The sequence below is a fragment of the Telopea speciosissima genome, chromosome 10 (assembly GCF_018873765.1).
Source record: "Telopea speciosissima isolate NSW1024214 ecotype Mountain lineage chromosome 10, Tspe_v1, whole genome shotgun sequence".
Lineage (NCBI taxonomy): Eukaryota > Viridiplantae > Streptophyta > Magnoliopsida > Proteales > Proteaceae > Telopea > Telopea speciosissima.
In genome coordinates, this window is record NC_057925.1 from 43,849,498 (window position 1) to 43,862,967 (window position 13,470).

The 13,470-nt window shown below is 37.9% G+C and overlaps 1 non-coding gene across 1 annotated transcript; it reads left to right on the plus strand.

Annotated features, from left to right (window-relative positions):
• The first annotated feature begins 4,596 nt into the window (after positions 1 to 4,596).
• LOC122644436 lies at positions 4,597 to 4,730 on the plus strand. The gene has a single exon (XR_006330365.1). It is a non-coding gene; the product is annotated as a small nucleolar RNA snoR111 (small nucleolar RNA).
• The last annotated feature ends 8,740 nt before the right edge of the window (positions 4,731 to 13,470 follow it).

The following is a 13,470-nucleotide window of genomic DNA, read 5'->3' on the forward strand; positions in this document are numbered from 1 at the left end:
TATCCAGAACACTATTAATACTGAAAGGTGTTTGATAAAACCTGTTTCTGTAACAGTTTTGTATTAATTAATACAAATTACAAAATTATCATTTTTACTAAAATACATTTAAAGTCATGGATGGTAGGACATTAAAAATTATTTTTAATAAAAAAAAATATTGAAAAAAGGGTCTTGGTGGATTCGAACCACCATCCCCTTGGAACATGCTTGAGACATCCTCATGTTCCAAGAGCTCTACCAATTTGAGCTAAAAACCCAACAAGTAAAGATTGAAATTTACAAGTAACCATGAGACCATGCCACAAACCATGCTTCAATGATAATACTAAATCAACCATTTCATTCTACATGTCAAACAAAGTCAGAATAAACAAATAAAAGAAAAGAAAAGAAAAAAATATCACAAAGCAAACATTAATAGATCACAAGTGGTAATCCAATGGAAGCACATCCTTATTTACTAAACGAGGAGTCCCAGTAGAATCTCATATTGAGGAACTGCTCAACCAGTTGCATGAAACTGAACTATTTAGTGGTTTGTAGCCCAGGTCACTAAATAGCATGATCTTAAGGAGAGGATCAAAATACCCTTTAAAGCTTTCATCATGAACCGAGAAATCCAGTTATAGCGTTCCTCAGTCACATTGGCATAACATTAAACCATCTCGAACTGCCTCAGCTTCTCGTTGAACCAAGTTCTGAGAATGAGCATCGTCATTTCTCTCTGCAACAAAAGACTCATTTCTATCTCTATATGCAGAACCCCAACCGTATTCTTTTGGACCTTTTCAACTCCTTCCTTGCCTACAGAACCATCACAATTTATTTTAACAAACCCTCTTGCATGGGCAGTCAACCAACATTACATGTCTTTTCTCTTCCCAACTGTGTTGGTAATATTGACATGCTTCTTCTTTAGTTTCAGTTCTCACAATATTGGCTTGATTTTTCGTTTATCAAACCATATGTTCTTTTCAAGCTAGATCTAGAGGAAGTACTTCATAAACTCACATAAGATAGGCTAGAATTCAAAGTGGGATTTCTGGGGGCAGCTAACAAATAGGAAAATAACTTGATGATCCAAGTCTGATTATCAACACTAGTCGACTAGCACCTCAACTCAAAGAGAGTCTCAATAGAGAAAAGATTCACCAAGCATCATGGTAACCAAGTATAAGATTTGTATTTCTTTTCACTGAAAGAGTGGTTTTTTCACTAGTCATTACATGTTGCTATCTTGCAGCAATGCTTCTCTGACACAACAACAGCTAGTCATACTTCACCCTTCAGACTTCAGGGCCAAGAATAACAACACCATCACAATGGTTCAAGTCTTCTTTGCCACTAGGATTGGAGAATAGGCAAGTGTATTGCTGATTGGACAAAATGCAGTAAAGTTTAATGTGAAGGGTACACAGAGAACTCATGTGCTTTGTGCCTAGCTCATTTATTTGCTGGCATCTTCTGAAATCTAGAAATCAGCTCATCTAGAGTAAAGTTCAGAGGTTGTGGCTATATATGGGTAAATGAAACAAACCACCAAGTTTTCACATGACAGGTAACTGTAGGTTTATGTTGGCTTCATAGCCTTGCACTTGATAGTTGTAGTTGTAGTTGACCTATGGGCCCTTGATTAGGATAGACCAAAAAGAAGAAAAAAATTAGGATTTCAGTGAGACAAATATTCTCTCATCTTAAAATAAAAAGGGGAGAGAGAAAGATATACTCTTATTTTACTGTTGACCACCATAAAGTTTGTACTCGAGGCTTGGTAGTTTTTCCTCAATACATCAGGAGATGTTCATATTCTGATCGATTTATCAAAAACTACTGCGATGAAACCTTGACCTGGGTTGCTGTCATGCTCTCTCCAATAAAGATTCCCTTATAACTGGTCAGAGATGATTTGACACTATCATTAACAAAATACTTTCTAAAAACTAAATTGTTTATTCTCTAACATTTTGATATCCCTATTAATAAGATGGATCAATCTAGGCAACAACAGCAGGAAAAAAACCACTCAGGGACATTAGACGGCTCATATTTCATAAGATGCTTGATAAAGAAAAGTCTAGATGAAAAAGAAAATTTTAAATTGTATAAAGAGATACCTTCCAGATTTCCTGGGATCACAAATTAGAAATTTCATGTACAAAGGAGAGCATAGCAACATGGGATGTCCATGTCCATACAACAATAACTGAATTACTAAGAGAGGGGGCCAAAAATGCCTTTGACAAAGAGCTTCCTCTACCTTGGCTCTCACGTCTTTCCTGAATTCATTTCTCTTTTATTATTTACAAAGAGCATGAAAAAATCATCTTCCATTTCCCTAGTTTTTCTTTTCTTTTTCTACAAGGGCATCAGTCTTCTGTACTTGAAGAAGAACAAAAATGAGAAGAATACAACCACCCCCACTATTCCAGTGATTACAAGAACCCACTTGAATGCACTTGGATTTCAGTGAGACAAATATTCTCTAGTACTTTCAATTGACTCTACAGACTATAGACACTTATATGACCTTTCAAAATCCGAAATCAAGTAAGAATAAAAGCAAAGCATAATGTTTAAAGGGAGGGCAGCTGCCTCAGTTAATGAACTGAAATAGAATTAAGCAGCATTCCTATCAACATAGAAGAGAAACAATAAATTTGATTACTTAACTAGCTAAATCCCATGTAACTAGGCAAGAGATTGATCAAGGAATGCATTCTTTATGTAGCATCTTGAAGAGAAAAAGGTGAACAAAGCAGGATTTGTTGAATGTTTTAACTCATCTGTACTACGTGAAGTAACTAGGACAAAGCAGGATTTTCAAACAGTTTAAAAAATGCACAAGATAAACAGAGCAAGAGAGAGGCGAGAATCAGAGACAAAAATATGCAAAAAAAATATGACTATCCATACAGAGCAAGAGAGAGAGGCGAGAAACAGAGACAGAGATGAACAGATAGGGGTTTAACCCATCGTTCTCTCAAACGAGGGTTCATAGCAGCAGTCGAGTCTCTAACTTGGGGTGCTGTAATCGGTACAAGGTTTTAAATTCTTGTTGTTGACATCTAGGGTTTCATAGCAGCAGGTTTTCTTGTTCGTTCCACCATGAATGAGAGATAGAGAAAGAGAGAGACACAGACAGAGATTTACCAGTAGGAGGAGAGCTCCTCGAGCTTGAGGTTGGAGATGATGCCAACTCGAGGAGCTCGGGTGCCAAAGAGAGAGATGAGCGAGAGAGAGAGTTGGATTGGGGTTTCTAGGGTTTGTTGAGTGCCAAAGAGTGGTTGGATGAGCAGAAACACTTTGGGTAATAGTTTTGAGTAATTGGTCCAACAAATGTAAAAACAACAAATAGTTGCTATGTCAAAAACGTTATTTTAGGCATAAATTGTTATAAATTTTGATTTTTGTTATCAAAAACAAGTGAAACTAAACTGATTTATTAGACGGTTTTTCTGTTCCATTTGTGTGCTGGTAACAATACTGGCAAAGAAACAGTAGAAACAAAACGTTATCAAACGGTCCCTTAGTTTCTTTTTCAAAACATCATTTTAATTATATTTTCATTCCAAGGAGAAAATTAGTTGTTGGAGGTCCATTCCAATTCCAAGTTTGTTGGAAGTATTAACTCATTTAGTTTTTAATCGTCAACTTATATTTTTCAAGAAAACTAGTTGGAGCTCCTCAACATCAGTGAAGATGTTTAGGAATTCCACTCAGGTGGTTAGTGGGCCTAGTTATAGCCTACAGGGTTCAATAATTCCTTAAAGGTTGGATTTGGGCTTATGGGTCTAAAAATTAGTATCGGATCGGCCGATTTGTATCGGTATTGGCAGGGCCAATATCAATTCCTAATTGATTTGATAGCGATTTTTAGAACCATTATTTATGGGATCTGATAAAAAGGATGAATTTCCGCCTAATTCCTTCTCGTATCCCATATTACAACTTCCGTACCAATTCAATCGGATCCGGAATGGATCGAATAATCATTCTATTAGGGAACCCGCTCTAGATGCATTTTTCCCTGATTCCTGCCCGATCCAGGGCCATTCCGGATCGCTATCAGCCAAGACCGATATTAATACACATATCGATTACTAATACTAATATCAATGCTTGGGCTTGGGCGTGCGCTTGGCAACCATAAATTAGGACTGGGTGGGTGGGGCTTCTCACCTCAAGTACAGTACACCCTCAAGTGCATCAAAAAAATTCATCTGACGTGCACCTTAATGTGTTTTTGTTTAAAACACTCTCCCAAGTACATGTATACCGTCAGCTGTACATTTTTAATGCACTTGAGGGTGTATTGTTCTTGTGGGGATAAAGGTTCGAGTGATCAAATTTTTATCCATTGAATCGGGCTTGTCCCCACCCCTTTGGCTCGCCCAATGCCTAACCGTTGCAATTGTGCTTTATATGAAATTTCACATCTTTATCTTCGCGTTACGGGAGTGTTACTTGTTTGTGTAGTCTTCTATTAGGGTTTCCTCTTAGGGTTGGATCGAGTTGTTTAAAGCGATTATTGTGCGATTGCTAGCTAGTGTTTTCGATGGAAAATCTTTATTAAAGAGTCCTCCTCTAAATCGACAAGAGAATGGAGAGGCCGTAATATTTAGTTTCTCCGATTGATGGGAAACAGAGGAAGAATAGCAATTACTGGACGAGATATCGTTTCAGTCGCCATTTTCTTGATTGGTGATTCGATTGTTGCTCGTTCTTCTTCCTCTTTTCTTCTGATACTCTCCCCAACCCTCTCCCCACCCCTCCCCCCCTCCTTTTTTTGTCCTCGTTCTTCTTCTGGTTTTTTAATAATAGGTTCTTTGAATTGATCATTAAAGATTTATTATCCGTCTATATTTATTTATTTATTCCAAATTGGTTTGGATCTGACGATGGGAAGACGAGTGCAGATGATGTATTTCTTAATTCTTCACTTTGAACTGATAGGGATGTTCTATATATTCCAACTTGAAGATTATTTAAAGCTGCTGCACTCTAGATCTTCCTACCTTATTTTTTTTGTAGTGTGTGAAAAAAGAACATTCTGTTTCTAATTAAATTATAAATTTATGTCTGTTTTCATTAAAATTAGAGAAAATTACAGTGTCACCCCTGAGGTTTGTATTAAATACAGAGCGACTCCTGTATTTTTAAACTATATAGCTATACCCCCTGAGGTTTGGTTAGTTGTTACAGCCAGTTCCATTTCGGTATATCATTCCCGTTAAGTGGTATGGTGTTGGTTATTCACTACTTAAAATGACTAATATACCCTTAATTGTTCAATTTTTTTCTTCTAATTTTTCTTTTGAAATAAACTTAACGGGACCCACCGCATCACCATCCTCCCTCCTTCTCTGCAACTCCACAACCCAACCCCATCCCCCTGCAACCTAACACCACCACCACCACCAGCCTCCCCTCCCTTTGTTACTTTCCCAACCCCCAACTTCCTTGTAAGAGTACGCTACAACGATAGGGCCGACAGCTTCCCTCATCATTCGCTGTGAACTTGTTCTTCTCCAACGATAGGGTTGACAGTTTCGACATTATCCACATGAATGTCGAAGCTGATATTGAATTTGGAGGCAACTGAGACTGAATTTGCATCTCCAATTGAGAGAAACAGAACTACTTCTAAGAACAAGGAAACATATTGAAGCTTTATTTTTTTTAACCAGAAAAAAAAAAATCATTTCCATTATAGAAGTTGAATCCAATAAGAATTTTTCCATTGAAATGGCAAGAGAATGGATGGATTGTAAGAATGTGTCTTGGAAAGTACCCCGCTTGGTATCGCTTTCTTCTCAATATACAAGACAACAACAAAACCACGTTACCAGTAGCTATTTTTCGTCTTCGCTTCTCCTTTTGCTCTTTTTCTCTTCTTGAAATCGCTCCTCAGACTCATTTAATCCTCCATCTTCAAGTTCTTTCTTTTCACTCTTCTTCTCTCTCTTCCCCTGGACACCGGCTCCACCCTCTCTAAACTTGGCCCTGAAATCCTTTTTCTTTTTTCTCTGCCTATTGATTTCTTCATCATAATCAATAAACTATTCCTGTAACTCTGTTCTTCCAAGAAATCAATAAAACGACCTCGCTCGGTGGCTAATGGTCCTTCTCTGTGACTTATCTCGGCATCTGTTAGAGCTCCGCTATCCAACGTTTCCATACGAATTTTCTTGTGTTTGCGGTGGGATCGTCCTTTGAGTTCATTGTGAAACTCAACCAGCTCATCAAAGGCAGCTGAAGCGCGTTTCAGGTACACAAACGGCTTGCGAAGCTCTGGTGTCCTGAAAATCATGTTGGGAGCATGGTGTCGTCCGTTAGAATTTTTCAGGGAGATAGTTCATTCTGAAGGAAACCCTGCCGGAATCACCTCTTGAAAAGGAGAGTAATGCACTTATGACCTCTTGAGGCTAGCCAGGCCCTTGAAGCTAGCGGGGATTGGGCCCTGAAGCTGGTTCCAGTCGAGATAGGGCTCCTCTAGAGCAAAGAGAGAGCCAATCGAAGTGGGAATCTCGCTTGAGAAGGAGTTTCCTGAGAGACCGAGCCGGTGGAGATGCATGAGGTTGGAAAGAGAGGTCGGTAGGGAACAGACAAAGAATTGTCGGCCAGGTCGAGGGTTTCCAAGTAAGGGAGGTAGTTGCAGGCGGAGGAAGAAGCGAACGAGACTACCCATGTTTTCTCCTTCTCCCTTTCACTCTTACCCTTGCTCACTCATAGATTTTAGTTTATAATCTTAGAAGAGGGTAAAGTTGGAATTTCCCACTAAGTATTAACAGGATATTAGAAGAGGATAAAATTGGTATTTAAAGTGTATTATTTAACACCATCCACTCAGGGGTTGTAACTGTATAATTTAAAAATACAGGGGGTTGCTCTGTATTTAATATAAACCTCAGGAATGATAATGTAATTTACCCTTAAAATTATCTAACTTTTTTTTCTTTTATGTGGATTTTAAACTCGAAGCGTTACAAAACTACATGAATGATAGAGCTTCTAAACAATTCTATTAAAGAGATGGGATATTGCTGGTACATAAGTTACCTTCTTTCACATTGTTTTTATTTTATGGGAAATTTACACATACCACCGCTGAGGTTTGGCGAAAGGATATTTTCACCCTCAGTTTTGGAAAATTCTGCGTACCCCCTGAGGTTTGTAATTTTATTTTTAATCAATTTTTGTTGCTGGATCTATTTGAAAAAATCCTCTTTTTTTTCCCTGCTAAATTAGGTTTTTCACCTCTAAACTTAGTCTTCTTCGAGTTTTACTTCACCTAGGTTAATGTTCTTGTTTTCTGTAAGCAACTTTGTTCGGATTTCTGCTGTTGAGTTCTCTGGTTGTGCTCGAATGTTAGGCTGGTGAAGCACAGTTTTTCACAGACTGGGATTTATGTCTGTTCAGAGTGTACTGAGTGTTTAAAACTTTGGCTCAAAGCTTTTTGAATTTTTTTCGTATCTGGAATTTCCTCCAGTGGAATATCTCATTGCAGTGGTGTTTGTAGTAACTATCTCGCTTCAACGTGATGATTTTCAGGTGTCAGAGCAAAATCTCAGCTTTTTGTTTCAGTATCCAAAAAGCTTATGATTGGGGCTATTTCTGGTCTTCATTCGATATCCTTTTTCTGAGGCGTCTTCTCAGGGAAAGGGGTTGCAGAGCTAAGATCCAATCCTCTGTGGTCACCGTTGTTAGAGTCTCCCTCTGTTCCTTCTCTTTCTTTTCTGAACAATCTCGTTGCTCTTCTCATTTTCCTACAGAGCGAAAAGATGATATAACTCGATGAGGAGAGAAAATGAGAAGGGGAAACCCAAATCGAGTTCTTATTAGGAGCTTTCCTCCATGTTGCAAACTTGCAATAGGGTATAAGGGATCGAACTGATGCAGTAAAAGCTTAAAATATAAAGATTAGGATTGTAAATGGGAGAAAAAAGAAGAATATGGGAAACTGTCGACTGTCAACACCTCGTGAAGGGAACTTACATTAGAAGACAAAAGGATATTTGGGACTTCAAATATCCCTAGTATCGATTGGATCTACGTCGTCTCGGTTAGATGTTCTTAGATTTTAGGGGTTAAGCTTGTAGCGATGGCGGTCATTACTCGTGAATTTAGGTTTGGTGTTCCTTATTATTTTTTTTTTGTAAATTGATTCTCTCTGGGTTTGCAGAGAATAGATTTACAGGGGAAGAGAGAGATTTACAGTGGAGTGCTTCAAGGAGATGGGTTTTGGGTTGCAGGGGATGTTTTTTTTTTTTTTTTTTGAGTAAATTACTCCCCCCTCCCCTCGATTATGGTCTAATGACAAACCCCTCCCCTGGGTTTTGAGAAATGACTCTCCCCTCCCCTACATTCCCAAGATTCTATCAACCGTACCCTTGCCGTTAAAAAGGACTGTTAAGTGATGACATCACCCTAATTATATTCGTTTAAACCCCAAACTGCCCTTATATTTATAATATTCCAATAATACCCCCGCCTAATAAGAAGAGAAAACAAATAGAGAGAAAAGAGAAAGAGAAAATGTATCTCTTCTTCTTCTTGTTCGAACACATCTGTTATCTTCTTTCTCTGAAGCAGAGAACATCATCGTACAAGTTAGCGGTTAGCTCCGGCCATATTCTTTTAAATGCTATCCGGCTAAAGCGAAGGTAAGCCCAATCGATAAACCCTAATTTTTATCTCTAATCCCATCGATAAACAAATTGACAAACCCTAATATTTGGGGACAACCCATTTTGCGAAATTCGAAGGGGTGGTGCTACATCAAATGTGATAAAAGCTCATTCAAAAGATTGATCCTACACACGGTTAGGTAAGATTTGCACCTATAGTAGTGCTTGGATCGGCAACCAACTCCCATCTCTCTCTAATTTTTATTGTTTAGATTGGAGTTATTTTCTCACTCCCATATCTCTCTCGATTTCTATTATATAGGTTACGGTTTTGTATTCTTTAGATCACTCTACAACATTGATTTGTTTTTTTGTTGTTTTTGTTGTGCATCTTTTACAGGTAAATGTATCAAATGTCTAGCTCAAGTGTTAATTGCAGCAATCCTAATACACTCAAGTACAAATCCTTGAGGTGCAAATGTAATCGGAAAGTTGTGATTAGAATATCGAGATGATAATAATCCAAATAGGCTTTTTACGATTGCCCACGATTAATGGTTGTAATTTTTTGTTTGGTGTGATCCCATTGTTGCACCAACAACCGAGCTTGTGCGAATCCCACCCCGATTTACAAGAGTTGCAGGAGGAGGTGCGGGTGCTACGAGAGGAGATACGGGTTTTGCGAGAGGTGTTACGGGGTTACAACAGCGGTGCGAAGTGGAACAATTAGAATGGATGAAACGGAGAAGTTTGTTGCATCAATGAAGCTTGGAGTTTATTTTGTTCTAGTTTTCTTTGTTGGTGTAATTGTATCAGTTATGATTGGCAAATAAATGTGAAACGATGTACTTTTTTTTTTTTTTTTTTGGTGAAAGTGGCGATGTACTTAAATCCCAGCATTAGTAATGAAAAATTGTACAACATCATTAGCAAATGATTCTACAATCATATTTAATCAACAAGATCTTCTAATTGGCTTTTTCCTCAAGTGATCATTATAGGACTTTATATTGAACTTCTTTCTCATCATTAAACGAGAGCACAGCAGAACCACTATCACATACAATTTTAGATGAATTCTTGAAACCATCACACGGTGTATTCACAACTCAACTCCACCACCTCACCGCCCCTTACAAAACCATTTATGCAAGCTTTGGACAGCATTCCCTTGTATTAGTCTCTTGTACCACAACATCTGGATATTTGGACAGCAATTCCCTTGTAAATAGGCTTTTAAAAATCTGAAAATTTGGACAGCATTTCCCCTTTAAATAGGCTATCTTAAACCTGGAAATTTGGACAGCATTCCTAAATTATCCAAAAAAAGTCTATGCTTCCAAAAGTATTTGTCTACCATACTTCAACATCCAACATATCTAAAAAAAAATTTGTTTGGATCATCCACATCCAACTTAACATCATGTCCAAAATAAAAGTCTACCACAAAATCCAACATATCCAAAAAAAAAAAAAAAAAGTTTACAATCATCCACATCCAACTTAATATCATATCCAAATAAACATAAAAATCATCAAATTACAGCCTATGATTCTAATTTCTTCACTGCCTCCCCTCCCCTCTTTGAACTAATTTCTTCTTCATTTCTCTTGCTTTCCTTTTATCTTCCTTGGCTTTCCTTTGTGCTTCAATCTTGGCCTGCATATTGTCATAAGTGATGGTAGAAGAAGCTTGAGATCTGGTCAATCTTTGAGAGGTATTGACATCACATTTGCTCCCACTTCCCTTCTTTCCCTATACAAGCATGAATTCAATATTAGAATCCTTGTAATCATCACGATAACATAAAATAAGTATGAGTACTTAGGATAAAATCTTATGATTATACCTTTACTTCCTTCCCTTTAATTGGAGCTCTTTCGCATTTCCTTGAGTTGTGGCCTACCTCCTTGCAGTTGCTACATCGACACTTCCAAATCTTTTTCTAAACTCTCCGGATGCTCCTTCATCAGGTTCCTTCCTCCTATTGATATGTGGTCTTCCTGGTAACCTCTTCAAGGGTGGAGGTGAACAGTACCTAGGTGATGCTCGATTTTAAGCGCTCCAAACCAGGTAATGGGTGGATTATATCCTTGTAAGCATCCAAGTATCTTTTTACACTATAGTAATCATCACAATAGCTTTCCAATGTGTGCCTCTTGTAAAGAATACAACAGGTTGCATGCTTACAAGGTATTCCTGTACCTTCCACGCTCCGCAACCACAAGTGTGATTTTTCAAATTAACCTCATAATCGCCATCCCTATTCGAGACTTCATACTCATCTAATCCGCGAGACGGAGAATACACCCTCTAGATTCTTCACTGAGCAAATCCAACTTTCTCTTGATCTTTGGTGTGACTATTCCCTTAAAGGTGCAACCAATTCATACCTTTTATGCATTGTTGACATCAATTGTTTCCTTATCTCATCAATTACAATCAGAATGGGCTTGTTCCTAAAAGGGTTAATCCACTGGTTAAATGATTCACTCATATTATTTGTTATATGGTCACTCTTGCATCTAAAATCAAATGCATGTCTAGCCCACATGTTGGGAGGATTTTTACTCAACCAATCATATGCTTCTTTGTTCTTGTCTTTCATGTCATTCATTGCTTTCTCAAAAAAGAATGAATTAGATGCCTTAGATGCTGACCAAAAAAGTCTTCTTAGTAACACACCTGGAAACCTTTTGTTGAAGTTTTGATACAGATGCCTACTGCAACATCTATGGTGATGGCCTGCAAATGTCTTATTAATGGCCTCATGTAGCCCCTACACAACATAAACAAGCAAAAATTGAGTTAATAAAGTGTATTTATTGTATAGTTTAATTTCTAAAATTCAAAACAGAAGATGGACAAAGAAAATACATACTTTTTGTTTATCAGATATAAATGTGATGGTCATATCATCCATGTAAATGTGTAGAGCGGCATATAAATTTGTTAAGAAAAACTGCCAACTTTCTCTACCTTCACTTTCAACCACACCATATGCAATGGGAAACAATCCTTTGTTTCCATCAACACTATAGCACCAGTAGAACTCCTCCATACACACCCTTGAGATGGCAACCATCAAGACCTATAAATGGTCTACAACCCCTCACAAAACCATTTATGCAAGCTTTGAAACAAAGAAACACTCTCTTAAAAATTGGAGGCTCTGTGAATACCTGCCTTTGATGAAAATTGAGTCTAAAAAGACTACCTGGATTTCTATCTCTCATCACTTCACCATAATGATTTAGTTTGCCAAATGACTCTGCATGACTACCTTCATTGGCTATACGGGCTTTCTTTTTGCTCGTACAATGAAACATAAGGGACTGTTACATTATACTTTTCCATAATATAAGCGACCATTGCCTTGGTCTTCATTTCGGGATCCATCTTCAAGCGATAGGCAAGTTCTTTAGCAATCCAACCAGATGTAATAGACTTATTTGTGTACTTTACGCACAACTATGCTCATTACAATATGACTTAATCATGTATGTGACTCCATCACTACTAGGTGAAGCATGCACTCTCCATGTACACTCCGGTGCCTTACACACAACGATAACTCTTGCCTTTTCATTCTTCACAAACAGTCTCTCAAAACCTTGTTGAATAACATAACTGAAGTACATGCCGAAATGATCAACATTATCAAAAAGCATCCCAGTCTCTAAACTTATTTTTCCATCATGAAATTTATCATTATCAAAGAAATGCCCATAATAGTCATCAGACTCATAACCAGATAATACATCATTATCATCACATTTCTCAATGTTTTCCTCCTCAGACTTCTCCATTCCCTCATCACCCCCAAGGTCATCACATGACATGTCTTCCTCATCAAGATCCACATCCGTATCACTCTCTTCCAAACTATTCTTACCATCAGTTGAGCATTTCCATTCATCATCCATATCACTGTCACTTGACTCATGAACCACAACATGATTCTTATTAGTTGCCCTGGTCTCTGTATCAGTCTTACCACCCCTTGTGTTAATGGCATAACTACTAGCTACCTGGGTCCTTGGATCACTCATGTCACAATCTCTATTGGTGGCTTTACTGCTAGATGCCTTGGTCCCTTTAACACTCATATCACAATCTTTGTTAGTCACATCATTACTAGATGCCTTGAAAGTAGCACCACCCCTTCTGATTCGGTACTTTACCCTACTACCAAATCCACACTGATTTTGCCGGATGCCACTACCAAAACCATACTGATTTTGTTGAATGCCACTACCAAATCCATATTGATTTTGTTGAATCCCACTACCAACCCCACATTGACTTTCTTGGATGTCACCACCAACCCCACACCGACTTTCTTTGAATGTCACCTTGTTGTTCCCTTTCCATATTTGGTTGATTTTCCCGAATGATCGATGCACCAGGAAGCCATTGATTGTATAAGTGTAGGTCGATTGATCATCAACATTAAGATCATAAACATACAAATTAATGACATCCAATTTTTCATTCAATGTAAACAACTGATATGCACAAACATCATCAACCACTTCCAAATCCTGGTTGGTAGGGAGTATACACTTGACTTTGAATGTCACAGTATGACCTACCGAAACATGCTTGATGACTGTATTGTATATGTCACATACCATGTCCAGATAGCCATCGTGCGGGTCTACCAGGATAGGTGTCGAGGTGTTCATGTCATAATGATAACGGATAGTTGCCCTAATCTCCATTGCTTCAGAAATTAAATAACCCTGTAATGTTTTAACGCATGGAAAATAATAAGAAAACAGCTGAAATCATATTCTTACAATTTATGGGGAAAAAAAGAAGAAGAGAAAAAGCAAG